Source organism: Choloepus didactylus, chromosome X (assembly GCF_015220235.1).
Source record: "Choloepus didactylus isolate mChoDid1 chromosome X, mChoDid1.pri, whole genome shotgun sequence".
Lineage (NCBI taxonomy): Eukaryota > Metazoa > Chordata > Mammalia > Pilosa > Megalonychidae > Choloepus > Choloepus didactylus.
The window spans coordinates 8681810-8708901 of record NC_051334.1 but is presented as its reverse complement, the minus strand read 5'-3'; the positions used below and the strand labels follow the sequence as shown (position 1 = coordinate 8708901).

Here is a 27092-nt window from a genome sequence, read left to right as displayed (position 1 = left end):
CCATCATCAACTATCTTCAATTTATCTCTTTCTGGCATTTTAAAAACACAGTGCCAGACAGTTCAGTGGGTCCTTCCATTTGTTATTTTACTTCTTCTCCACAACCCTATAAGTAAATTTTATTTTTCAATTTTAGAAGTGAGGAAACAGGCCCAAAGTGGGGAAGAAGGTGACTTTATTTGCCTAACATCACTTCGCTAAACAAAGGTAGCGCTAGGCTCCCCATCTTAATCCATGTAACTTCTAAGCTTTGCTCAGAGTATTTTATCTTATTGCCAGTCAAAGGAAGAGTGTCATTAAAATGGGTTACAAATCTTTTTTTAACTCATGGATTATACTGTATCCCTAACTCCTCATCTGCATGTCCAAATAGAGAACAATATCTATGCATTCATCAGCCTTTACATCCATCCATCCATCAATCCATCCATCCCTCCTCTTTCCTTCCTCTCATTCACCATTAATTCCAAGCACCAAATATTTACTGAGCACCTGGTACCTGCCAGCCATCTTGCCAACTGCACTAAGCATTAGGCCTACAATTGCTTGCTGCCCTCATAGAGGTTACAATCATTTTCCACCTTGCCAGAGCTGCACAGAGGATGAATTTTATTTGCTCACAGATTTATAGGGCCCAGACATCACCATCACATGTGAACCAGATGTCTACATAGTTTACAATCTGCCCTTTCAGAATCTACTTGACGTGGACTTCTTGGATGCTTTGTTTTTACAGATAGTCTGAAGAGTGGAATGAAGATGTTATAATTAGATTTTAATTTTGAAGGATGACAAATATTCAGGTCCTTACTTTTTTTTGTTAACTAAATGTAGCCCTTTAGATAAATATTTCCTTCAGCGCTACCAAACATATGCCAAAACTTAGTAATAACTATATATATATAGTTTGAAAATATTTGGTTATGCATTTTTCTTGATCTTTCTAAAAGATTTGCAGAGATTACTTGCTGCTTTGAGGGAGCAGAAGCTGGCAGGGGGGTGATTAATAAACCTGACCTCTAAGGGTGAGCAGAGACACACACACACACACACACACACACACACACACACACACACACACACACACACACACACACACACACACTGGTTGCTGGAGCCTCAGATTCTTTTCAGAAGACTTTGCTGGTGAAAACTTGCAAGTGCTGTGTGCCTGCTGGGTGAAATATGTTTTGGTAGTAATTACTGGTTAGGGTCTGTAAATTTTTCTTTTGGACATCTGGCTGGTTCTCAAAAATTGCCTTTAAGAACTGTATTTTGTAAGTTAAGAGCAGAAGCTATTATTAGCTCTGTGTTTGTGGTTGAAACATGAGGTCAGGTTTGGCAGGGGACACTTAAGGGTGTGCAAAGGCGAGCCTCCGCCCAGCCATCCAATGCCACTCGGTGCCCTGGGGATCAGCTTATTCCTGGGCACAGGAAGAATGGTTTTACCTTCTGCTTTGTGGGAGTATGGGCTTTAATAATGGAATGCTGCTTTTGAGAGTTAGGAATGACTTGCAGCAAATTGTATTTAGAATTCAATGCCCCAATGAAGATATACATATATGTGAATATATGTTTATATATGTATATATGTGTGTATATATCATATTCAATATCCATATCATATTCAGAAGTGCTTAATTATGTCAGAGATCATGTTGGTCTTGTTCATTCTTGTACCCCAAGGCTCCAAGTACAGTGCTTGGTATAAATAGTAAATATTTGTTGAATGAATGCATGAGTAAATGTGTTAGAAATGACAACAAAGGATGGATTTAGAAAGATTCCAGGTGTATGTTAAATTGAAAATTAGAAGTTTGTAGTCAGAGAACGTTGGTAGAGCAAGTACTACCAAATAATGGCAACTCTTCAGGGTAAGGTGAACGTGTCATGAATGGTACCATTGGAATGAATAGGGAGTTCTCTGGACCTGAGCAAATTGAAGAACTGTGAGATTATGGGATGCATTGGAATTTAAGTCCCTAAAGATAAAAACGGAAGATGGAGGTAGAGATGGAGGAGAGTAGGAAGGTCTCCTCCTTCCTTAACTCTCCCTTGGGATGAATTTAACCGATTTCACACAGACATATAAAGATCTGAGACTTGCAGGACTCCTCCAGCGTGTGTGCACACACGCACAAAGACACAGTAGCTCTGAGATGACCACATGATAATAATAATAATTGCTCGTTGTAGGCAGATGACTAAAATTAGCCTTGGTTGTAAGCTATGGAATGTCTAGTATATATCATTGCTTCCTGCTAATAGCAAAGTGGGAAATATTTATATGCATCTGAAATATTTAAACAGAGAACACAATTCCAGTTTTGCCAAAATATTCTTATACTCGTTTTGTGAAAAGGCTCAGTATTAGTCGGGAAAGAGGAGTTGGTCAGTCCTTTGCCCGCTAACTTTGATGTAGTAGATTTTTGGTGGCATTTATAGAGGAGTTCTAGAGAAAAGTGCTTATCACTTCTAGTTCCTCGTGGTACCTAACATTTTGTATGGTTAGATTCTCTTATGCTCCAATGACCTATCTTGTCATAGAGTAACACAGAAGGGAACATAGCCTTGCTTCCGTTTGTGCAGACGCAAAGTATACAAAGAATGTAGCTATTTTAAAAGGAAACTTTTGTGAAAAGAGACTGCTAAGGCTTTCAGTGAGAATTCCTTTAAATCTGCAACAGTAGATAATAATGCAATTCCTTTTTTACAGATTCACTTATACCTTTATTGAATCGGAAGATGATGTTGGGGGACAGTGGCCTTTCAAATGTAACAGAAATATAATTTTTTGTATAGTTTTCAAGTAATTGTCTGAGAAATCATTTTGTGATTTCTATTTCAGAAGCTTAACCATGACAGCAGAATCATAAATATTTTCCCATGTCAAACATTTTAGATGACAGTCAGATCCACCTAGTACATTTTGTTTTCCTCTAAAATCTCAAATATTACATAAGCCAGCCCTTTTCAAAGCTGTGACTTAAAAAAGAGATGGATAGCAGTGTGGTTTATTGCAAACAAAATGGCTCATCTTTGTTTCATTTTTCCCTCAAATTTAGTGACATTCAGTAATATTTTTTATATTTCATTGTTAAGGAAAGTTTACTTATGAGTTTAAAAATAAAGACAACAGGCAGCGAGTTGACTAGAAAACTAACCTTTAGGATTTGGATTTCTTGGAGACAAGAGCTTTATTCTGAGCGGAATGTGTAACCAAAGACTTGAAGGTCTCAAATGCTGCGGTCTGACTCCATAGGGGAAGCCATTTCTCCAAAAAAAATAGCAATCATTTAGTGAGAGTTCATTATTTATCAGGCCAGGTGCTGAGTGAACTATTGCATTTAGTAATCCCACTAATCCTATATAAGTAATATTAGTATCTCCCTTTTACAGATGAGGAAACCAAGGCCCCGAGATTAGCTAATATGACCAAAGTCACACAACCATTAAGTGGCGGAGTCAAGACTTGAATCCAGGAATGTGTTCCTAATCACTTTGATCTAAATACAGTGTCACCACTAAGGTGTCATTGTTCATTACAATTGGGTGAGACATAATAAAGCCAATTTATTATAACCTGGGTATTTAGGTATTCATGGCTAAATCCACTGTTTTTTACATGTTTTAAAAAATCTCAATATAGGTATCATTCTGCAACATATTTTCTTTGCTCACCATAGCTCTAGTTATTCATGCTAATTGTGGGACAGTATTCCAAATCATGAATATAATACTAGTTCATTTGTCTCCTCTTCTGCTGATGAATATTTATTTCTTCCTAACTTTTGTCATTACAAATAATATTGCAGTGCTGATTCTTACATGTCTCTTTGTGTATGTGTGCAAGAGGTTTTTTCTTTGACTGTGGTTCCTAATAAGAAACATATTTTTACATGAAAACACTGTGCTGTCCTGTGATGGGTGCTGTAGTGGCATGCCTGGATTTCTCCTTCCCTACTGAGGCTTGCGTTGGCCGATGGTGGGAGTGTTGATGGCTGATGGCCCCCTCCCTGGGGGAAGCATGTGTGTAATAATTGGTTGAGGTGAGGAAGGGATAATGGCCTGGGCCCCTTGCTTCAATTCCACATGACTCTGAAGAGCCATTCTAGCTTTAAAATGTGTTGTGGGGCTGCCTGAGGCTTCTGCTGGGGCTGCATCGCTGCCCGACGTTGCCCCTTGCCCAGTCTGCTTTCCTGACTCCTCCACACCTGCTGACCTGGAGAAGACTCACCAGTGTCTTTTCTCCTTCCCAGGGTACTCAGTCTGCCCCACTCTGTGTGTGTGTGTGTGACTAGGTGGTACTTACCTTGATTATATTGATGAATTCTACTGTCTTAAATTTAAAAACTTTTCTGTGACTCTCTAAATTGACTTAGAGTGATAACCAGCAGTGGATTTGCTGGGATATATGTTGGTATATCTTTAAATTTCTTAGCTATTATACGAAAGTACTCTCCAAAGTCATTGTACCAATGTATATTCCTATCAGTAGCTGAAGAGAATTTTCTTGCTCTGCACCCTCGACAAAACTGACACTGTCAAACGTCTTAATTTTTGGCCAATTTAAAGTAGATGAAGTTATAACTCAATGTTGCCATATTTTTCATTTATCTCATTACTAGTGATGTTCAGCAATTTTTGATACATTTAGTGGTGATTTGGATTTCCTTTTCTCTGAGTTTCCTGTTCTTATTCTTGACTTATTTTTCTATTGAATCCTTTCTCTTTTCCTTATTGGTTTCTATCCATTTTATATGGACACTGATTTTTTTTGCTTATGTGTGTTGTAAAGACTGTATGTTTTCACAATCGGTAGCTTATATTTTAACTTCATTTATGATGCCTTTTGTTGTAAGTTTTTATAGTTAATAGAGTTTAGTTAATCACTATTTTATTTATGGGTTGTGGCTTATTTTTTTATCTTAAGAAATTGCTCAATATCTGGGTGATCATCATATCTTCATCAATACAGACTATTTCATCTCTTCCTTTCTAATTTTTATACCTCAAAACTTTTAGTTTTGTTTCATTTTGTTTACACTGATTATGACCTTCTGAATAGTTTTGGATGAAAGTGGTGATAACTAAAATTTTCTTAGGCTTTTGGTACTGTTATCAAGTTAAGGAAATTCTCACTTTTAATTTTTGTTTGCTGAGGGTTTTTAAAATACTGACTTAGTGATTAAATTTATGGAATCATGTTCTAGAGTCCAAGGAGATGCAGATATGTTTTTCATTTCTTTCACCTTTAATTTACTAATGTTGTGAATTATATTATTAGATTTTTTCTTACATTGAACTGTCCTTGCATTTGTGATATGAACTCTTCCTGTTCATGATAGATTTTTAGAAATACTCTCTGTTTCTGACTTTGGCATCTTTGTTTATTGTCAGGTACATCCCTAATTTTAATTTCTCATACAGCCCTTATCAAACTGGAACAACTAACTTTTGGTTTTGCATATCTTCTTATTACCCTTGTTTTCTATTTCATTAATTTCTGCTTTTCTTTTATATTTTATAATTTTTCATGTACTTTTATTTATTTATGAAAATGTATTGATAGTATATCACAAGGCAGGCATTGTTTAGAGATTTGGCATAAAATTAATACAAAACTTCAGGATTTATTATATTAAATTGTGTAGCTCAGGGTTCAGTGACTCATTTGCAGGTTTATCAAGAAATGTTAAAAGCAACATAGACCATGTTTCCCTGACTTGTAAATACTAAGATTTTATATGGACTGTTAAAATATGGTATATTTTGTCTCCATTTTCTTTATTGAATATCTACTCTAAAAAACTTGGCATAGGACATGGAAAAAAGGCAAAGTATTCCCTGGGAACGGCTAAAATTTATATCCATATATATTTCAGAGCTTAGATTTTATACTTGTGACTGCTAGATAATCTATGCTAAGACAGCCAAAAATATCTTAGATTAACTAAGCCCTTTGATCAGGCGTCAAAGAGTTTCATTTCCCTCAATTCTGTTTTTTTAAGAGTAACCAAGTTAAGTTTTCACGGTTGTTTTGTGACAGTGCAGAATCCAGGATACAATAGTTCTCTCCATTCTCATTTTTTATTGTATATATTTCTTTCCTTTCCCCCCATGTTTGCTAACCATTTCTTTGAAGAGTCTTTTTGTTTGTTTGGTACATTGTTGTTTGTTTCTGTCTATAATTGATTTATTCTGTTCTATTTGTTTCTAAATGCTTATCCTTGCCAAAAATTATTTTTCTTCTCAGTATTTGAAAATAGAATTTTTCCCCGTAGTGAAATGTAAAGTAATGTATTAAAGTAGGGAGCACGGGGTAAAATATTAAGATTACCAACCTCAAGGGCACCTGGCATTTCTGAGAGTTGTGCAGATTATCCATCGTAGCAATGTCACTTGTTTTTCATCAATAAGGAACAAATACTTTGGTTTCTTTGTCACATGCACGTCCTCTGGATTCCCATTTCTTCCTGCTAAAATAAATCATTTAATAGCTCTTTTAGTTAGAGTCTGTGGGTGTTAAATATTCTTAATATTCATGTTTTATAATATTATTTTGCCCTCAATATTGCATGATAAAGTATATGTTTATCTGGGATTAAAATCCCATATTGACAGTTATTTTTCCTCATCATTCTAAAGGTATTCCTCCAGGTTCTTCTGCCAATTCTTATTGCTGATCAGAAGTTTGCTATAAGTCTGACAGCCATTTCATTATAGATTAAGTTATGTGTTATTTTTGCTGGCTTTTAAGATTGGTATTTTGTAGTTTTGCTAAAATACGTCTAATTATAAGATTCATTTGTATTTAGCATCACAGGGCACTTTCAGCTTTTTCTTTGATTCTGGAAAATTCTTGGCTATTTGTGTTCAAATATTGCTTTTCAGTTGTTCTGGACATTTTTTTTCCCCTGAATCTCTAATAAGAGGTTCACAGTTCTCTGAAGTTGGAGCCTCTCAAACTACCTGAGCTGTTTGTTAAATGCTCTTTTGCTATTTCAATTTTTTTTCTGTCTTTGATGGGTTTTGGGTAAAACTTGGGGGTATTGAAATCTAATTCAGCAATTCACTTTTCACCTGCTTCAAGTCTCAAGATTATCCCATCTTTTGGATTTTTAATTTTTGCAACTATAATTATTTTTCAGAGTTTTAATTTGTCTCTTCTTATATTTAACTGTCCCTCTCTCCTTTCTGCCTGATTTTGTGCCATAATTCTTTTTATTTCTATAGATGTGATTTCACCTTATAGCTCCCCATACATTCTGAGCACACTTGTTTTAAAGTCTTTGTCAAGCTGTTTCATAAAACTCATTCCATCAGAGTGAATTTGTATTCTGAATATTGATATTACTATCTTTTTCAGTGTTACGTTTCTTGATGAGTTTTGGAAATTGAGTTTACAGACTAATAATTTTGAATGGATGGTTTTTCGTTGTTCTTTAAATCTCTCTTGCTCATTTGTTCTTCCACTTTCACTCTGTCCCTCTGTCTGTGTATGTGTGTTCATCTCTTCCTGTGTGCCATTTTTTAGTTGACTTCCCCCTGATCCCCTGGTAGTTTGGAGCTCCTTCTCTATAAAGATATGAGCAATATTGCATAGTCAGTCTGCATGCCAGGAGCAGCAGCTTGGTTCAGATCTTGGTCTAGACAGAGGCTGTGTTGATGCCTCCTGCCTCCTTAGGTCTTCACTGTCAAATATCCCAAGATTTCTCAACAGGGGCAATATTGACATTTGGGGTTGGATGATTCCTTGGTGGGGGGTGGGGTTGTCCTGTGCATTGTAGGGTGTTCAGCAGCATCCATGGCCTCCACCCACTGGAGGCCAGTAGCTGACTCCCCAGTTGTTACAACCAAAATGTCTCTGGACATGGCCAAATGTCCCTTGAGGGCCAAAGTCAACCCCCATTCTCTTAAGAACTACCAGTACAACCTGTAAACCCTGGAATTGATTGGCAATAGTTGATTTGAATGTCTTTTAACAAGCAGAGGTCACCCAATCCAGTTCATCTTCAAGCCTGGAGTCTGGGTTCAGCTCATGTTAAGCAGAGGGCTTTTAACCCCCCTGGCTCCCACTGCCTGATTTGGGGCCCAGCACCCAGCAGGTTGTGGCTTCAGTCACACTCACCTCTGTTGGTCCCTGGGAAAGTTTATCTTAGTTTGTATTCTGGCATTGTCTTTTTTTTTTTTTTTTTTTTAATCATCATTTTATTGAGATATATTCACATACCACGCAGTCATACAAAACAAATTGTACTTTCGATTGTTTACAGTACCGTTACATAGTTGTACATTCATCACCTAAATCAATCCCTGACACCTTCATTAGCACACACACAAAAATAACAAGAATAATAATTAGAGTGAAAAAGAGCAATTGAAGTAAAAAAGAACACTAGGTACCTTTGTCTGTTTGTTTGCTTCCCCTACTTTTCTACACATCCATCCATAAACTAGACAAAGTGGAGTTTGGTCCTTATGGCATTGTCTTTTTGGTGTTCTTTTTTTTATATTTCATTTATCACATCCACATGTTGGAGCAAGGGGGGCGCCACACGGCATGAACTTAAAATAACTCTTTCTTGACCAAAAGTCATGGAAGAAAGTTTTACCATAAAAATAGCTTGATGATTTTCATTGCTCTTGTTGGTAGTTCAACTCATGTAGGTGCCATCTTATATTATTATCTGCCTGCCCCAACTTGATTATCCTTTAGCTGCTGCCGCTGCCTCTTCCTCTTCCGTCTCCTCCCCCCACCACTGCCCTCCTCCTCCTCCTCCTCCTCCTTCTTTTGTAACAAAAGCCTACATAAACCTGCTTCATTTTTAGCCAAATTTTGTTTTTGGAGTATTGCTGCGACTAACTGAAATCTCTAGACGTTTTTGAACAACATATATGGGCATCTCTGAATGACTTTATGCATTATTTCTGTTGGACCAAACACAGGCATTGCATGTCACAAATTAGGAAAATAAGGAGATTGTCTTTCAAAGAAAGACATAGAGCAAAGGAAGGTGCTGCCTGCAAGTTATAATGCAGAACAGTGTAGTCTGCAAGGGAGAAGGAATAGGGCAGCGGGAGGTTTAGACCTTGCTGGAAAATCTTCAGGAATGAAGCTAAATGTAGCCAAGCTGGAACCTACCCCAACCCTTTCCTCCCATGTTAAACTTAGTTAAGTCAATTCCAGTGCCTATTTATAGCTAAGCCTTGGTTTTCATTAATGATATTGGAGAGGGATAGGAAAAGGGGAAGGGGACTGCGAGGAAGAAGGGGGGAGGCAAAGCTGCTGAAGCTGATATGCTGATCTGTTGTTTGGACCATACTTTTCATCACACATAGATTTCTGGCTAAACGTAATACAAATTATTTTGTTAAAGGTCAGCAATCCCTGTCAACATTGTCACTATAAGCCATGTGAAGACATGAAATCCCTCAACACTAAATAAACCATAGGACAAATCATGCTGCTCTTTTTCAGAGTCACCTGCCATGCCTTGTTGAGGATCCAACCTAAGGTTTACATGCCTTTATAAGTTAAGTTTTTGTACTTCAGTAAGAGTGAAATTACTAAGACAAACCTATATTAATGTTTAAGTATAGATTTTTTTTGAATTCTAAAGAGCTTTAGGGACACCCAAGTACTTCAACATTCCAATATTTGAGAGCCCAAGAGACTGCTTAAAGCTGCCTGGAATCTTGGTTCCAGAACAGGGACTAGATCCCTTGTCTTTCCCACCCCCCAGTCCAGGGCTCTTGCTACTTCTGCCCAAAAGAGAATCAATTTTAATTTTGGTAGCTAGCCATAAATACTTTTCTGGTTGACTTATGTTCTCTGCTTTTCAAGTTGAAGATAGATTAAAGTTTATAGTTCTCATAAATTAGCCTAGTTACTAAGGAGATTAGTGTGTTATTAATCCCTCCTGCTTTATTTTTCTTTTTTTACTAAAGCCCACCTTCCATGAAATGTGATAGGATCCAAAGGATTAACTCTCCAGCCATCCACTCACTCCCAGAGGACTGTGAACAGTGTTGGTCTTCAAATAAAGAACTGGCCTGGTAATCCCACGAGTTTAAACGTTATAGAAAAGCAGAAGGACTTACAGGACCATGCTTCTGCTTCCGCTTAGGTGTTTAGATAAAATGCCTTCCTCATCTATGTAATTTGTTATTCTCACATGGCAATTTGCTTTTATGTAGGGAATCTCAGTTGCTCAGATTGAGTAATGCCCATGTATTTAATTATCTATGACACATGGTATTGTGTATGAACAAAGCCTGTTATATAGGAAAATTTGTTTTTATTCCTTAGCCTCCTCTTTTACTCTTTATTGATTTCTACCTGTAGCACCTGGTATGTAGTGCAAATCAATGTAACCATGCATGGGCCTGGGCCAATTTACAATACACTGTGACCTTGAAGGAGCCATGTGAACTTGTTAAAATACTTGCATCCTCTTTAAAGTGGGTAAAGTAGTATCTAGTCTGTATGAGTCCCATAAAAGAAACTGTACATGAAACAACTCCATAAGAGTTGCTTATATTTTGTTTATGTTCTGCACTTGAATTTAGGTACAGCTATTTCAATCATGACATATTTTCTCATGATGTTTGGCTTTATTTTTAAAATGTTCTGTTTATTACAGTTCGATTATAGCTTGGACAGGGTATTGTGGTGTTCTATTTTTTCTGGATGTGAGTGCTAGTGAGAATCCAAGTATAAATAGAACTGGGTGTTTTCAGTGTAGAGACCCAACATTGAAGCAATTGGGAGTTGCTTTATGGACTTCTTCGCTCTCATAGGGTGAAGTCTTCCCAAAGATCTTGCAAAGATGTTCTGCAAATTACTTTGGACCTAACATTTATTGAACACTTGAGGTCCTGCGAGTACAAAAAGGAATGAGACGAGGTTCTTTCCCTCAGATTGCTTACAAGACTAGTAGGAGGAAAAGGCATAGAAACTAATAGAATATTCAGATGTAAGTGGTGCTTGGAAAAAGTCAGGAAACTGTAAAGAGAAGGTTCAGATTGCAAGCAGACAGTGAATTAGAGGAAAGAGGGTACAAAAAGTAGAAGTGCATAGACTAGCACAGCATTCAGGGAAATGGAGCAAAGCATGGAGGAGATAGGAAAAAAAAAAGGAAGTTGGGAGCATAGCCTTCCTGGGAAAGGTGGTCCCCTTGTGCCAAGGGCAGTTCTCAGGAGAAAGGGCCAGCTGAGAGTTCTTAGCAGCCTGCCTGCACAGAGCTTTGTGTGCATCAAAAGAGTAAGTTTTCTTCACCTCCCCCAAGAATCAATTTCTACCCCCTTAGTGGTGATAACACCCCATTGAGAATGCATGTGCTATACCATTCACTGTCATGAATCTTTGTGTTCTTTGTCCTTGCCTCTCTTGACCCATAAAGGTTTTTACAATCATTTTGGGTTGGAGGGGCTTTCCTGAAAACAATCCCCTTCTTGATTATTGAGGGAGAAAGCTGGAGTTGGAGTGTCCAGGAAGTATAATGACTGTGATCCTGCTGGAGTGTTGTGTGTCATCCAGCATGTCCTTGAGATCAAAGTTGGGATGGAGGTGGCTGCATAGGCCATGGAAAGGTCCTGTTTGCCGAGTTTGTCATGTAGGGAAGTGGGGGCCACCAGCTAAGTTGCTTGCCCTCTGATAGACTGAACACATGTGCCCATGCAGTGGACCCTGCATGTAGCACCCCGATGGCCTGAAGACCCAAACCTTCGTGTTTCTTGCCAAGTGCTCCAGGTTTCATCTGGGGTTATTAGCAACAGACCCAGGAAAAATGAAGTAGAACCTTGTCTATTTTGCTAGTTTTCTTTGTGCGTGGAGCTCTCTCAGGAACCTGGGGGTCGGGGATGGGGTGGAAGGCAAGCAGGCTTTAGTCCAAATCCATCAAACAATGCCAAACGTTGACTCTTCCATTCCCATTTTTCCACCCAATGACAACCTGGTCACAAACTACAGTCCCAGGACTATGTTGGGACTGATGCTCTAACACCTTACAGTTTGATTATAGAAAAGAAATGCCCATGAAGAAATGTTGTGTGAAACACCCCAAATTTGTCTTTTATTACCTGCTGTAAGAAGTTCTGACAGGGCTTCCAGGAACAATTAGTTAAAGTTCTGATTGCTAGTAACCAAAGCCAGTCTAAACTGCTAAAGGATATTTCATAAAAGTATATAGGGGTATCCACAGATCCCAAGAGCAGGGATGAAGCCAGATTTCAGGAAGAGACTGGAACCTAAAATTAGAATTCTCCATGTACTAGTCCAGATTCTCTCATCACTGTGCATCTGCTTTATTCATCTTTCACTGTTCACCATCCTTCTCAGATTTGCAGTTCCCACAGTGGCCAGAAAGTAGCTTCCCCGCAGAGGTTCTACCACACGGGCCCCACTGCCTGCAGAAGCTGCCAGTAGCCCTTCAGCCTTGCAGTCCTGATTTTCAGGTGCAGAACTGTGTTTGGCCAGTTCAGTTAGCTGTGACCAGGGCAGTAGTGTTACATGGGACAAACAGGGGTCCAACCCCTGGAGTAGGGCGGGCTGGGTAGATGAGTGGATAGTAAGTCCTAGAGAAAATAAGTGTCTTGTTGGCTCCTGTAGGAAGGGGTCTGTGACAGGCAGCCATCACTGATTTTTCCACCTTGATCAAACCATTCAGTTTAAGGAAATTATAGCTATTTTGAATAATGGAAATATAGTATTTAAAGGATGTCTTTTTTTAAAAAAAAACTACCTGGTAGCTCCTCCTCCTCCTCTTCTTCCTCCTCCTCTTTCCCCCCTCCTCCTCTCTCCCTCCTCCTTCTAGTTTTCACCTCAACGGCCCTCCTCTGACTTCTCCTTCTCCTTCTTTTATCTGCCTCAGGGCTTCTTCTGACATCCCAGGAGCCTGCTTTGCTACCTGGGCAACCCAGAAGTGCCGAGGGGGGCTAATACCCCCACGGGTAACCCTCTACCAATTGTGGATGGAATTAAATAGAAAAGTGCTGCGGCGTCCTCCTCTCCAGTGGGTGATTCTGAGGCATGTTATGTTCTTCGTGGTTTCTCAGAGGGGCCCTGGTGTGATTGAGCCCCCACCTGTCCACGGCAGTAACCCACTCATTGATGCACCTTTCACTGGCTTTTCTTCCTCCTCTGCCTTCCTTTCCCCACTCCCTCCCTTTGGCTTCTTGAGATCATCCCTCACATAAACTACCTGAATTCACATCCTTTCAGGGTCTTCTTTTGATTGACTCCAAACTAAGATAGTGAGTTTATAAATAAAAAAACTAAGGCTCTGAGAAGTTGAGGAACTTTCCCCAGGCCCGCTAGGCAGAAATAATGGAGCGCCAGGTTAGCAACCCAGATCTATTGAGCCCTGGGCATTCTGCCTCCGGACATTGCTGTGATGATTATTCCAGGCCAGGAATTTCTTTCTAAAGTACTATCGTCTGCCATTCAGGAAGCTACAGAGGTGTCCGGCTGTGCCCTAGGTGGGCAAAGACCACACAGCAGAAATGATGTGGAGTCGTGAGGACTCACAGCCAGACTTGTCCAGCTCCAAAGCCTGTGTGCCTTCTCCTGGGACCCCATGCCACTCCCTGGTGGGTATGGTGGTGGTGCTGCTGATGATAGTGTTGATAATGGTGGTGAAGGTTTGGGTGGTCCAAGTTTCATTAGACTTTTATTTTGCACCCAGCAATGGGCAAGGTACTCATATTTAATATGTTCCACTATCCAATTTTACAGAACAGAAAAAAATGACATCTTTTACTGTTTTAAGCCCTAAAATGTTTGTGGAACATGATTTTCTCATTGATAACATTGTTCTGTTACTTAAATTTGTTGGCTTCTGTAGGAAGAGTATCATTTCAGCCACCGTGTTAACAAATCCTGCCACTTTTGCATGATTGTCCAGCACTTACTCTAGAGTTGTAGCTGTGAAATATCACTTGCTAACATTGAAATATATTTATGAAATGGTAATAAATGGTAGGTTAATGAAAACTGGGCTTGTATTTTTTTCCAGGAAAGAGGACAAAACATTTAAAAATAATAGTCTGTTTTATCCTCAAGTTATAATTACATACAGATTGCTGATTTAATTCTTAAGTCAGTATTTTTGAGGCAAATACCCTAAGAAGGACTAAAATGCGATTATTTTCCCCTTATTTTTCTTTGTAGCCTGTAGTGTCAGTTGAGCTGTTAAGCTTTTGCTCTGGTTCACTCAAAACATTGTTGAAGGAAGCCAGAAGATTACAAGTTATTTGTTGGCCCAGCGTTTTGGCTGCAATTAAACATAAATTTAAAGTAGAATATAAGATCGCTGTGACACACTATACTTTTATACATGCCTTGATTTAACAGTAACCAAGCTGCCAGGAATAAGAGCTAGCTTACATTCCTAAAAAGGACGATGGAGATTTAAAATCTCAAACGTAACCTCAAATTGTCAGTTACTTTGCCTGCAATTCTAATTCTGTTGACTTCATGAATTTTTCTGCTGGGCAACTCCAACGTCACCTGACCTGTCTGAACGTTGATTAGTTAATGATGGGAATATCTTCTCAGCTTGCTTTAAACAAATAAAAGGCGTGGAGTCAACTACTGTGCTGTGTTCATTACCAGTGATCTCTCCTTTTATAGTCACTCATTTCCAGATCCTCCTCTTGCGATGAACTCCCAACTGAAAATGCTGCCTACAAATGAGCTCCATAAACTGACCACACAAGTCATGGTCGTGTCATGACTATGGACTTCTGTGGATATTATCACTTAAGATGGTGGAGACCATAATAAGGGAGATGAGTTTCTTCATAAGGCAGCATTAAATTCAGGAATAGGGAGAACTGTCAATTTTCAAGATTCGAAGGAGCAAAAAAGCATAGGCTGCCAGCAATACGTTTATACAGATTCTTATACATTCTGTCTGCAAGTAACAGCTAAGCATTTAAAGTTTGTAATTAAGATACTATCAGTATTTTAAATATAATAGATAAAACTCATAGGAACTATGAATATAGTTCATGAATTAACAACTGTATGAACAAAAATCTCACTAAATCAAATTAATTGTTACTGAGGGAGAAGTATTTGAGCATCATGCTCTGGGAATTGAGAAGAACAAAGGAAATTAGAAACAGACTGGAGAGAATTAAGCATTGACTGAGGTGATTTCACAATGTGGCATGATTAATCACTACATTTTGAGCAATATCTATGTTTTGCTAAGTGGTCTTCCTAACATAATTAAGCATTCAAACTATTCCTGCCAGTAGGTTTCATTTGACGTGGAAGTGGCACATGAATTAAATGATGAATATATTTACGTATTAGATCCAGGTGGAGTTTTAAGATTTTAAAAAGTAAAACTGGGACTCGGGCAAGATGGCGGCATAGAGAGGAGTGGAAGCTAAGTAGTCCCCCTGGAACAACTACAAAAAACCAGAAACAACTAGTAAATAACCCAGAATAACTGCGGGGGGACAAACGAGACCATCCATTCATCATACACCAACCTGAATTGGGAGGAATGCCCGAGAACACAGCATAAAATCTGTAAGTAAAACCTGCGGAACCAGGTCGGGAGACCCCCTCCCCCATAGCCCGAGCTGCAAAGCCTCATGGTGCCACAGAGAAGCTCTCTCCCAGCAAGCGAATACAGCTCAGCTGAGCTCCAACTGGGGTTTTAAGTAGCGAGTGTGAACTGCTCACTACAGGTACGCAGCCCCAAAAAACATACAGAGGCTTTGGGTGACGACTGACCTGGGAGAGCTGGAGGGTCGCCTTGGACTCGGTCTGAAGGGGACTATCTGTTTCTTCTTTGGCTCAGTGGAGAAAGCCCCAGTCATTTTCAGTTTCCAGGGCTGTGACTCTGGGAAGGGTGGTGACACCACAAGCAGAGAGCGAGACCATTGAAATGCTAATGACCTCCACCTGGGGGCTCTGTCTTCTCTAGGAGGAAAGGGGTGAGGCCCTTTCCATTCAGAACCAGACCCCAGAGCCTGGGGGAACACAGCTATACCTCCTCACACCAGTCAAGAATTATAGGCTAACAGGCGTCACCTGCTGGGCAGAAAAGCACAGTGACCTGAGGCATCAAAGGGTGGAGCAATTTTCTAAGACACACCCGCAGGGAAACCAGATACTGAATATTTCTTCCTTCTGGGACCTGAGCCTGTTCTGGTCTGGGAAAACCTGATTTGGATAACCAAGGAAACCATGCCTAGACAACAGAAAATTACAACCTACACTAAGAAAAACAAAGTTATGGCCCAGTCAAAGGAACAAACGTACACTTCAACTGAGATACAGGAATTTAAACAACTAATGCTAAATCAATTCAAAAAGTTTAGAGAAGATATTGCAAAAGAGATAGAGGCTGTAAAGGAAGCACTGGACATGTATACGGCAGAAATCAAAAGTTCAAAAAACCTACTAGTAGAATCTATGGAAATGACAGGCACAGCACAAGAGATGAAAGACACAATGGAAACATACAACAGCAGATCTCAAGAGGCAGAAGAAAACACTCAGGAACTGGAGAACAAAACACCTGAAAGCCTACACGCAAAGGAGCAGATGGAGAAAAGAATGAAAAAATATGAGCAACGTCTCCGGGAACTCAAAGATGAAACAAAGTACAATAATGTACGTATCATTGGTGTCCCAGAAGGAGAAGAGAAGGGAAAAGGGGCAAAAGCAATAATAAAGGAAATAATTAATGAAAATTTCCCATCTCTTATGAAAGACATAAAATTACAGATCCAAGAAGCGCAGCGTACTCCAAACAGAAGAGATATGAATAGGCCTACGCCAAGACACTTAATAATCAGATTATCAAATGTCAAAGACAAAGAGAGAATCCTGAAAGCAGCAAGAGAAAAGCAATCCGTTACATACAAAGGCGGCTTAATAAGACTATGTGTGGATCTCTCAGCAGAAACCATGGAGGCAAGAAGGAAGTGGTGTGATATATTTAAGATACTGAAAGAGAAAAACCACCAACCAAGAATCCTGTATCCAGCAAAGCTGTCCTTCAAATATGAGGGAGGGCTCAAAATATTTTCTGACAAACAGACAATGAGAGACTATGTGAACAAGACACCTGCCCTACAGGAAATACTAAAGGGAGCACTACAGGGTGATAGAAGACAGGAGTGTGTGGTTTGGAACACAGTTTTGGGAGATGGTAGCACAACAATGTAAGTACACTGAACAAAGGTAACTATGAATACAGTTGGGAGAGGAAGGTTGGGAGCATGTGAGACACCACAAGAAAGAAGGAAAGATAACGACTGGGACTGTGTAACTTGGTGAAATCTAGAGTATTCAACAATTGTGATAAAATGTACAAATATGTTCTTTTACGAGGGAGAACAAGCAAATGTCAACCTTGCAAGGTGTTAAAAATGGGGAGGCATTGGGGGAGGGATGCAATCAGCATAAACTAGAGACTGCAACTAATAGAATCATTGTATTATGCTTCCTTTAATGTAACAAAGGTGATATACCAAGGTGAATGCAGATAAGAGTGGGGGATAGGGGAGGCATGTTAGACACTTGACATTGGTGGTATTGTCTGATTCTTTATTCTACTTTGATTTAAGGTTATTTTTCCTTTTGCTGCTTCCTAGCTGTCATTTTTTTGTTTCCTCTTTCTTTTTCCTCTCTACCCTCTTTGACTCTCCCTCCTGCCTTGTGGAAGAAATGTAGATGCTCTTGCTTAGTATGAGCAGAATGTTCAATTAGGATGAACTTAAATGTTTGGAAATGAACAGGGGTGTTGGTAGCAAGATGTGAGAATAACTAACAGCGCCGAATGGTGTGTGAATGAGGTGGAAAGGGGAAGCTCAGAGTCATATATGTCACCAGAAGGAAAGTTGGAGGTCAAAAGATGGAAATGTATAAAACTGAATTGTATGGTGGGCAATGTCCATGATCAACTGTACAAATACTAGAAATCACTTCATGAACCAGAACAAATGTATGACAATACAATTAGAAGTTAATAATAGAGGGGCATATAGGGAAGAACTATATACCTATTACAAACTATATACTACAGTTAGTAGTAGTTCAACATTTTTTCATAAACAGTAACAAGCGTACTATATCAGTACTAGGAGTCAACAATTGAGGGGGGTTGTTTAGGGATGGGGAGATTTAGAGTTTCCTTTTCTTTTTTTCTTTTTTCATCTTTCACTTTATTTCTTATCTGGAGTAATGAAAAGTTTCTAAAAATTGAACGAAAATTAAGTGTGATGGATGCACAGCTGTATGAGGGTACCCAGGGGCAAGTGATTGTACACTTTGGATCTTTGGATAATTGTATGGTATCTGAACAATCTCAATAAAAATGAAAAAAAAAAAAAAAAAAAAAAAAAAAAAAAAAAAAAAAAAGTAAAACTGAACCTCAAAAGATGAAAAGTGTCTTTCACACTAATAGGATGTTCCCACTGCACTTCCCTAGATTATGCCTAAGGGAGACCCTGGCCACTGATTTCAGTTTCACGTTAACTAATGATGTGGCCCCAACAGGATCCATTCTTTCATTCTGTCAGGCTTTGTTCACTGATCCCATGCTCGATAAGGACTGCTAAGAACCTTGGATCTGCACGGGCAACCCTTGCCCTCAAAGAGATCATAAAACATGCACACATTATTAATAAGTGTAACATACAAGAAGAGAGCCTTCTAGGGGTATCAGAATTAGAGCACGTACATAGCAAAGAGCTTAATAAAAATGCAAGATGACTTAGAACCATCACAAGGAAATCCACTAAGTGTAGCACTTCTATCCTTGTACTATTAGTTCTCTTGCTTCATTGGGTAACTTGGATAAAGCTAAGTCACTTCCTATCCAGTCCAACTGACGTCACATTCAAACAGATACAAACCTAACAAACTTCAAAGTTGAAAAGGCAACGTAAATTAAAAACAAAATTATTAGAGAAGTTGTGGGTTTACAGAACAATCATGCATAAAATACAAGATTTCCATATACCACCTCACCCACCAACACCCTGCATTGGTGTGGATCATCTGTTACTATTTTTTTATAATTGTACTGTCAGTTAAAGTTCATGGTTTAACTTAGGGCTCACTGTTCGTGTAGTGTAGCTCCATGGATTTTTTAAAAATTATTCTGTTACCATACATGCAATCTAACATTTCCCCTTTTAATCATATTCAGATATATATTTCAGTGCTGCTAATTGCATTCACAATGTGCTACCATCACCACCATCCATTACCTAAATATGTCCATCATTCCAAGTAGGAACCCTGTACGTTTTAAGCCTAACTTCCTTTTCAAAAAGCAATGTAAATCTTTGTGGCAGTCTTCCGTAAAGTGAAATTAAATTGCATGGCACAATGAAAACATTAAATTGCATGGCACAATGAAAACATTCCATAAATCTTCAATATTCTAAATTCCCAAATTATACTCCCAAATTATACTCATCACAGCATGGTAATTGCCTTCAGGTAATTGCCTTTTTCTGTCCTCCCCACTATCTTCTTCCTTGCCCTCTCCTCCTTTTCTTCTGTCTACTCAGAGATCTTGTGTCTCTCCCAGCACTGTTCTCCCACTTTCTTTCTGGATCTATCCTTTTCTCCCTGGGATGGGCTTGCTCTTGGCTCTGATATAGATCTAGCTCTCTTTGGGCTTCTCTCAGTTCTTGTTTCTACCCATTACTCAAATCAGTACAGACAAAGACCAGACCCTGACCTCTCCAAGCAAGAAACACTCCATCTTCTCAGGGGTTGTGAGGAAGCTGTAAGTACTCAAATGTTTTTATTATTATTATTGCCCCATCACATTAGCTACATGGAATATTTCTTGGAGACAGGCTTACATTTCTCAGTGTTTCCAGGATAATAGGAGCAGAAGAGTAGCTCTAGTAGTTCAAGGTTACAGTGAGTCATTTAACAGAAAAGATCTAGCACCCAAATGCCTGCCTATCCCCTCATATGGCAGCAGAATCTTACTGGTCTTGTTATTTGGGGGAGGTGTCCAGAGAGGTGTTGCACAAGTACTACAGACTAGTTAGCTGCCATCACCACCATGTACTCACCCTGTTCTTTCTCTCCAGCCCCATTTCTCACTTCCTGCCAAGTCCACTTGGTGAGGCCTCTGTTGCATCCTGCTGATCCAGCAGCAAGACTTGCCCTGAAAGGAGAAATAGGGGAAGACCCTGATGGGACTGCCCCAAACTGCCCTACAGTGGGGCCAGTTGAGATTCTGAAGACAGAGGTGTTAATTGCCAGGGTGGTCAGTCCAAAAGCATTTATTAGGGCGACTTACAGAGAACTGCAGCCACCTCGTGACAGACAGTGAGACTGGCAAGAAGTTCATTCAAGTGTGTCTGCACCTATGGCAACCATTTAACAGGTTATATAAGGCTGCAGAACAGAACTGGCTGAATGCCAGGGCCCTGCATATCAAATTTGGGAAAACCTCTTGGTGTCTGCTCTTTTCTCAAAACAAATGTGCCAGGGTGGGCAGTGTTCAGGGTTCTGCACCCAAAGCTTAGCATGCTTCCAAGGAGCTATGGGAGGAATGCCTGGGGGAGGGGCAAGGGGCGAGGTCCAGCCTTGGCCAGGTAGGAGATGCTACCTGATTCACACAGCCTCATTCCAACTCCTGCCCTGTAGCAGAATGCCAGTGTCTCTACTGGGTGCTCCCAAGTTCCCAGTCCCTTTCATGCTAGCATGCTGCTGGTTTCCATGAAGAAGGAGGGAAAAGTGAACAGCTCCCCGGCTCCAGAGCTCCCCAGGCTTTGTCATTTTGACCTGAGGTTTATGTGTAGATCGTCTCTTGGAAGAATAAGGGCCCTCAACCCCAGAACTCCAACCTAATCACCCTAGGAACCAAATGGAGAACATTCCTCCAGTCTTCTCCTCCCTTCTCCTGGCCCCTGGGCACAATCCTGGACGCCTCTCTCTTCTTCCAGTTACCTAGCATCGTTTCCCAAGCAGATTTGTGCACACCAACTATCATGGTTATTGTGCTGCTCCACCCAGCCCCCCTTCAGGGGCACCCCACTCATCCCCAAGCTGCTGGGAATGTTCTCTGAAGGCACATAGCTGAGCCCCTCACTGGAATTGCCCTTGGCCTCAGGGAACGGCCTCTCTCAAGGTTACACTCCCCTTGAGAGGGTGATCTGAGACCATCCACTGGCTGATTAGGGGATACAAAGGCCTGGCCTCCTTTGTCCAATTTGGGATAACTCGGAAGGGCTACTCCAGCTTCAGAGCTCCTTGGAGGCTTGGCTCAGGCCTCCGTTGTGACAGCATTGCTGGTCATCTCCTCCCTCTGCCTGATTCTACCTTTCTCACTTCTTCGTAGGTATATCTTCCCCGAGGACTCCCTGGTAAGCATTCTGTTTTCAGAGGACGTAATCTAAGACCCCAGAGATGCTGCTATTTCATGAGGGTGGGGGTATTGGAGGAGGCTCCACGTAGGCCAGGTTTGAGTCCAGTTAAACAGTAAATAACAGTTTTACCCTGCATGAAGTGTATAGATTTCATAAGGACACTGGAATTTCTGGATATTTGTAGAACCCAGCTTCCTAATTCCCAATTGAAACTTGGAGCTGCTTTGTGATTTAAGTGCCAGAGGTTCCCATTCTTGTGCAATTCAGTGACTAAGCCATTCATTTCTGCCCTCCCCATGAAACCGTTCCTCACCAAAATGTGTTTTGGGTGCTTGAGTTGTGTTCTTCTGCAGGCTGTAGTGATGGGCTCCTTGTACAGTGTGCTAACTTGGGTTGTAGTCTCAATTCTTCTCTCCCTCCCAGGTAATGTGATTTTGCAGTGCACTAGAGTGGGCAGAGTGTATTTTCTCACCCCGTTGGTATTGGGCTTGGCCATATGACTTGCTTTAGCCAATGGAATGTTAGTGGATGTGATACAAGTAAAGGCTTGCATGGTTTGGCTTGATCTTTGATCTTCTGCTATTACCATGATGAGAGCATGTCTCAGGTAGCCATTGCCCTTTCAGTCTTGGCTTGATAGAACAGACCATGACTCAACCTGAAGGCTAGAACCAAACCCAGTTTACCACAGCCTGAGACAGAGCAAGAAATTAATGTTGTGAGCTATGGGATTTGGGGGTTATTTGTTATGTAATATTATTATAAACAAAGCTGACCAATAAACATAGTTAACTTTTTGACCCATGGTTTTTCATTCTTCAGCTTAATTCACTAATCAAGGTTTTCATTTTTCTCTTGTTTCATTCTTTTCCTCTTCTGAACTTTATGTTCTCCTTTCCCTGATTCATCCTCCTAATGCCTCTGGGCCGCAAAAGTCCACCGGCCCTGTTCCTTATGTTTTCATGTACTATGGCGGTGATGCATGTGCCATAAGAAAGGGATAAATGAGAAAATCACTTTGGTCGTGATTAGTCTGGGAAAACTTCATGTAGGAAGTGATACCTGAGCAAATCAGGGAAGATAAAGAATATTTCAGGTCCTGTGATTCATTCAGTAACATTTATTAAGCTCCTATGATGTACTAAGCACAATAGTAAATAAAGCAAACAAAATCCCTGTTATCATGGTGCTCACAGTCTAGTCTTGGAGATGGCCATTAGTCACAAAATGATACAAGTAGATATTGACATGAGCTAAGGTCTGGTGAAGCTGGAGGTAAATGCTTGGGGGATTCAATATCTGAAGCTGGACCAGGCTGGGTCCCAAGGGCTGGTGGCATGAAATAGCTTAGTTGGGCCATGTGCCTGAACAGGGGAGATAGAAAGGAGTCATTGATTTGAAGGCCCAAGATGCTATCTTAGACTTTGGAATGGGGTATTAGAGCTAGTCTCAAAGGTTGAAAATGCAGAGGTTTCCTTTTTTTATTAAGTTGGAGTCAGATTTCTGTTGCTTGCAAACAAGAATCCTGATAGATACACAGGCATATGTTTTGTTTTTTAAACTCTAAAGCATTCTATGAATTTGAGGTATTACTATTCTTGTTGAGATAGATACATCATGATCTAAGGAACAAGTTAGAAATATATCAGAAGGAGCCAAGATAAGACTTTGTTTTTGAAGTATTAGTTACATTTTAATGTTATAGCAAACTATCTAGTGGTAGGCAATATTTATGATGTCCATATTTGTAATATAAATAGTCCCAGGTCTTTTTCTCTGCCCTTTTCATCAACTCTTGAACTCACTGCATTTAGAGTTTTTGATCAGCACCCCCTCCACACCTCAACCCATAGCACCACTATGACCAGCAAACCCACAGGGTTATGTTGGCTTTTTTTTAAACTTTCCTTTACAAGGTTACTATGGATTTTCAGTCTTTATCTTCTAATTTTAGCTATTTACTCCTTTGGCCATTTTTTCTTGGTTTCTTTCAAATGCGTTCCTTGCTCTAGTTGTCTCAAGATGTTGGAATTGCTGAGTTCTTCTGTTCTCAGTGTTCATGTTCTCCCTGGGCATCTTCTCAGCCATCATGGTCTGCCAACATCTGTAATTGGTAGAAACTGTACTGTCCTCTAAGCTCCAAGAGGGCAGTGATTTCTTCCTTTGTATTCACCACTGCAAATATTTACTGGCTAACACAAGGCCTGACACAGAGTAGGCATTTAAAATATCTGTGGAATTCATTTTGTTTCATATTTGGATGATACCAAATCTCTTATCTTTAGTACAGATTGCTCTTGAGTTCCCAACCAGTAACATGCACAGCATATCTCTACTTGGGAACCCCATCGGCCTCAAACTCAACATGTTACAAGAATTAAATGGTGATGTTCCCTGTCTGCCCCACTGTGCCCTCTATCAGCGAACAGGATAGCCATCTGGTGTCTCAAAACAGACACCTAAGAATCACTCCCCTTTTGTGATTCTTGGCCCTCAAATCATTCACCACTACTTCTTGATTCTTTTTTTTTAAAGTCCCATAATCCGTCCCCTCTCCCCACTCTACCACTTTGCCCTGGCATCAAGCCTGCTCTGCTTCTCTTTTGGATAATTCCAACACCCTCCCACTGAATGGGTTTCCCCTGCAGCTTACTTTCCTCCCAGCTCATGCTCCTGTTCCTCTCCCACAGCCCTTCCACCAAACCAGCTTCTTCCTACTTGTTCTTGAGGACTTACCTTAATCAGTCCCTGGGACTGGTCTCGGGCTTCCTTCGGAAGGCTTGCGCCTCTCTGTAGTAGATGCTGTCAGTGGCCCCTTAGCATTTGCCATTCCCCTGTACCCCAATCCATTGGTTTCCACCTACCAGCACATGCTACTCTGCCTCTCTGGACACACAGGCTGCATGGGCTGTGCATGGGGCAGGCTGGAAGTGCCAAGAAGTCTACATCTGCCAGGCTCATCGCCCAGCCCACATGACCGGTGGGCATTGGGAGTATAAATGCTCCAGCTTTCTCAGCCTTGTTGGGATAACACTGAGGTGTGTTCTACACTGTCTTCCAGAGTTCCCCAGCAGGCTCGAACCCCAGTTGCCCACAATGGTAGTCTGCTTTCTGGCTTCCTCCCCTTCCCTATCTTGCTCCTACTATTGTCTCCAGGGAACACCTCCAGAACACAGTGCATGCACTCACATGCTTGCCTGTACCATAACTGGGGCTGGAGAGTAAGGAAGACCTTGGGAGACAGTGTAGGATACGCCTCAGAGTTATCCCAATTAGGGGCCAAGGAGGTTGAAATATTTACCAACCAACACCGCATTTGTCATTGGTGAGGGCTGCTTCCAGGGGCATTAACTTTCTGGTATTTCCAGCCTGCCTTGTGCAAGGACACTTTGCTCCTTCAGCCAGAAAAAGCCCTCAGGCAGAGAGTTCCAAGTGTTCCCAGTAGGCAGCCTTCCACAGGTAGAGTGAAGGTCAAGGCGGGACATCAACAATATCTGCTGTACATGTTGAAATTTTATAAAACATTTTGTTATATTGCTGAAACACTGAGGTTTTTACTATTTGTTCCTGGGCCCAGAGTCTAGGAAATAGAATACAAGATTTTTTTTTTCACATAAAACATTGAGAGCATCTGGTTCTCTGGCAATCTGGTTGAGCTGGTGTGTTATCATCCAGATATGCTCTGGGCTTCTTATGTGGGCAAAATGACAACTGGAGGATTTTTCCTTTTGGATAATATTTTCCTTCGGCTTGCCCTGGTTTACCAGGAATGCATGCATGGGCAGCATGCTGAACCTATGGTTCTGGTCAGAAGCCTCCTGAGAGTAGAGCATGATGTCTTGGCTGTCACTGCAGAGTCACTGTAAGGGGTAACAAAAACCTACATGAAACAATTGCAAATTTCCACAACAGCTTCTGACACCAACTGTGAAGACTGCAGTAATTCAATCAATTCGATTCTGACTCTACCTGGAGTTAGGCCAGACCCCATAGGATAAAGGCCATCGTTTACAAAATTCCCCTTCCGTTCCCCTTCAGGTACCAGTCACAAATTCAGGGACTCAGGCCTCCTGCACATCTGACGAACTGGCTACCAATTCGGGGGCTTCCACCCCCCACGCTGGGTTCAATAATTTGCTAGAATGACTCACAGAACTCCCTGAAAATGCTATAATTATGATTAATAGCTTTATTATAGAATAAGGATACAAATCAGAGGAAACTGCAAGAAAAGGCACATAGGGCAAGGTCTGGGAGGGTCTCAAACGCAAGCTTCCATGTCCACTCCACATGGAGTCAGAAAGCATCACCCTCCAGGCACAGAGATGTATTTTCTCAATTCATGGAAGCTCATCAAGGCTTCAAGTATCTTGACTTGATATGGGGTCTCCTTACATAGGCATGATTGATAGGATCAGCGTCCACGTGGTTGAGTTCAATCCGCAGCCCCACTCCCCTCCCCTCCCAGAGGTCCACATGAGGAGGCTTGAAGCCCCAACCCCCAATCGGTCTTTCTGGTGGGACCAGTCCCCACCCTAAGGCTGCAGGTGTGGCTGGCCCCGCCCTGTCATCTAGTTAGGGTGAGAGCTATCAGGTGTGGTCCTGGGCCCTCCATGAGTAACACAAGATATTCCTATCACAGGAAATTTCAAACATTCAGAGATTTCCTCCCAGGAACTGGGGATAAAGATCAGACAAATTTTTCATTATGCTACAGCTGCCCACATATGAGAAAATTTCCAGAAAAAAAAGCTGTCCCAGAATGCAGGGCAGTTTATCGATGAAGGCCCAGCATTGTTACAAACTGGCATCTCTGCTCCATTCACTCTCTCCATTCTCTATATCACACAAGTGGAAACATTTGTTTTGAAATTATGCATTTTGTTGTCTGGCTGTGTTTCCTAAATGGAAACTGTTTTTTTGGGGGGGGGGGTGGCTATAAACATGATACTGTAAGCTGGTGTTGGTTTTTGTCAATTTAGGAGTCAATGTATAAAGCCGCTGAATTCTCCCCCAACTCTGCCCAACCCTTTCCTAGTGTTTCTTTTCTCTGTGAAGGGCACTGTGTCCTGCTGTCCTACCTTGCTGAAGCCAGGTGTGGTAGACTGACTCATGCCCCCCACAAAGACAGGTTCAAGCCCTAACCCCCAGTCCTGTGGATATGAACTCATTTTCAAATAAGGTCTTCAAAAATCCTATTAAGATGAGGTCCAACTGAATCAGAGTGGGCCTTAAGCTGGTATGACTGGAGTCCTTGTAAGCAAAGGGAGGAGACAGGAAGAGACACATGGCCACCTGACAGAGGCAGAGGTTGATTGTCAGCAAGCCACCACCAGGACACTACTGATTTTGGAAAAGGCATGGCCTATCCATACCTTGATTTGGGACTTCTAGCCTCCAAATTGTGAGTCAATAAATTCCTATTGGTTAAGCCAACCAGTTTGTGGTATTTGTCATAGCAGCCCTGGCAAACTAAGACCCCAGGTATTTAAATGTCCGTTTTGACCCTTCCTTCTCACACAGTCCCACCCCCATCCAGTCAGTTATCAAGAAATGTCTTGTCGACTTGTTAACCATCTTTCCAGTCTCTTCCTCTCCATCCTCATTGTCCTATGTTACATCACAACACCATCTTCTCACCTGCAACAGCCTCATGACTATGCCTTCAATCTGACCCACCTTTTGTAGTTTGAGTATTGTTTTGAAAATGAGAATCTAGA

The 27092-nt window shown here is 40.9% G+C and overlaps 1 protein-coding gene and 1 long non-coding RNA gene across 2 annotated transcripts in view; one reads left to right on the top strand and one right to left on the bottom strand.

Annotated features, from left to right (window-relative positions):
* Positions 1-20258, bottom strand: part of LOC119523754 — a 28371-nt gene extending 8113 nt beyond the window's left edge. Inside the window, exons 1-2 of the long non-coding RNA XR_005214664.1 lie at positions 20071-20258; positions 6345-6479 (exon numbers count right to left, since the gene is read on the bottom strand). This is a non-coding gene — a long non-coding RNA (uncharacterized LOC119523754). The remainder of the gene's footprint in view (positions 1-6344; positions 6480-20070) is intronic.
* Positions 1-27092, top strand: part of ARHGAP6 (Rho GTPase activating protein 6) — a 550852-nt gene that overhangs the window by 55023 nt on the left and 468737 nt on the right. The window lies entirely within an intron of this gene.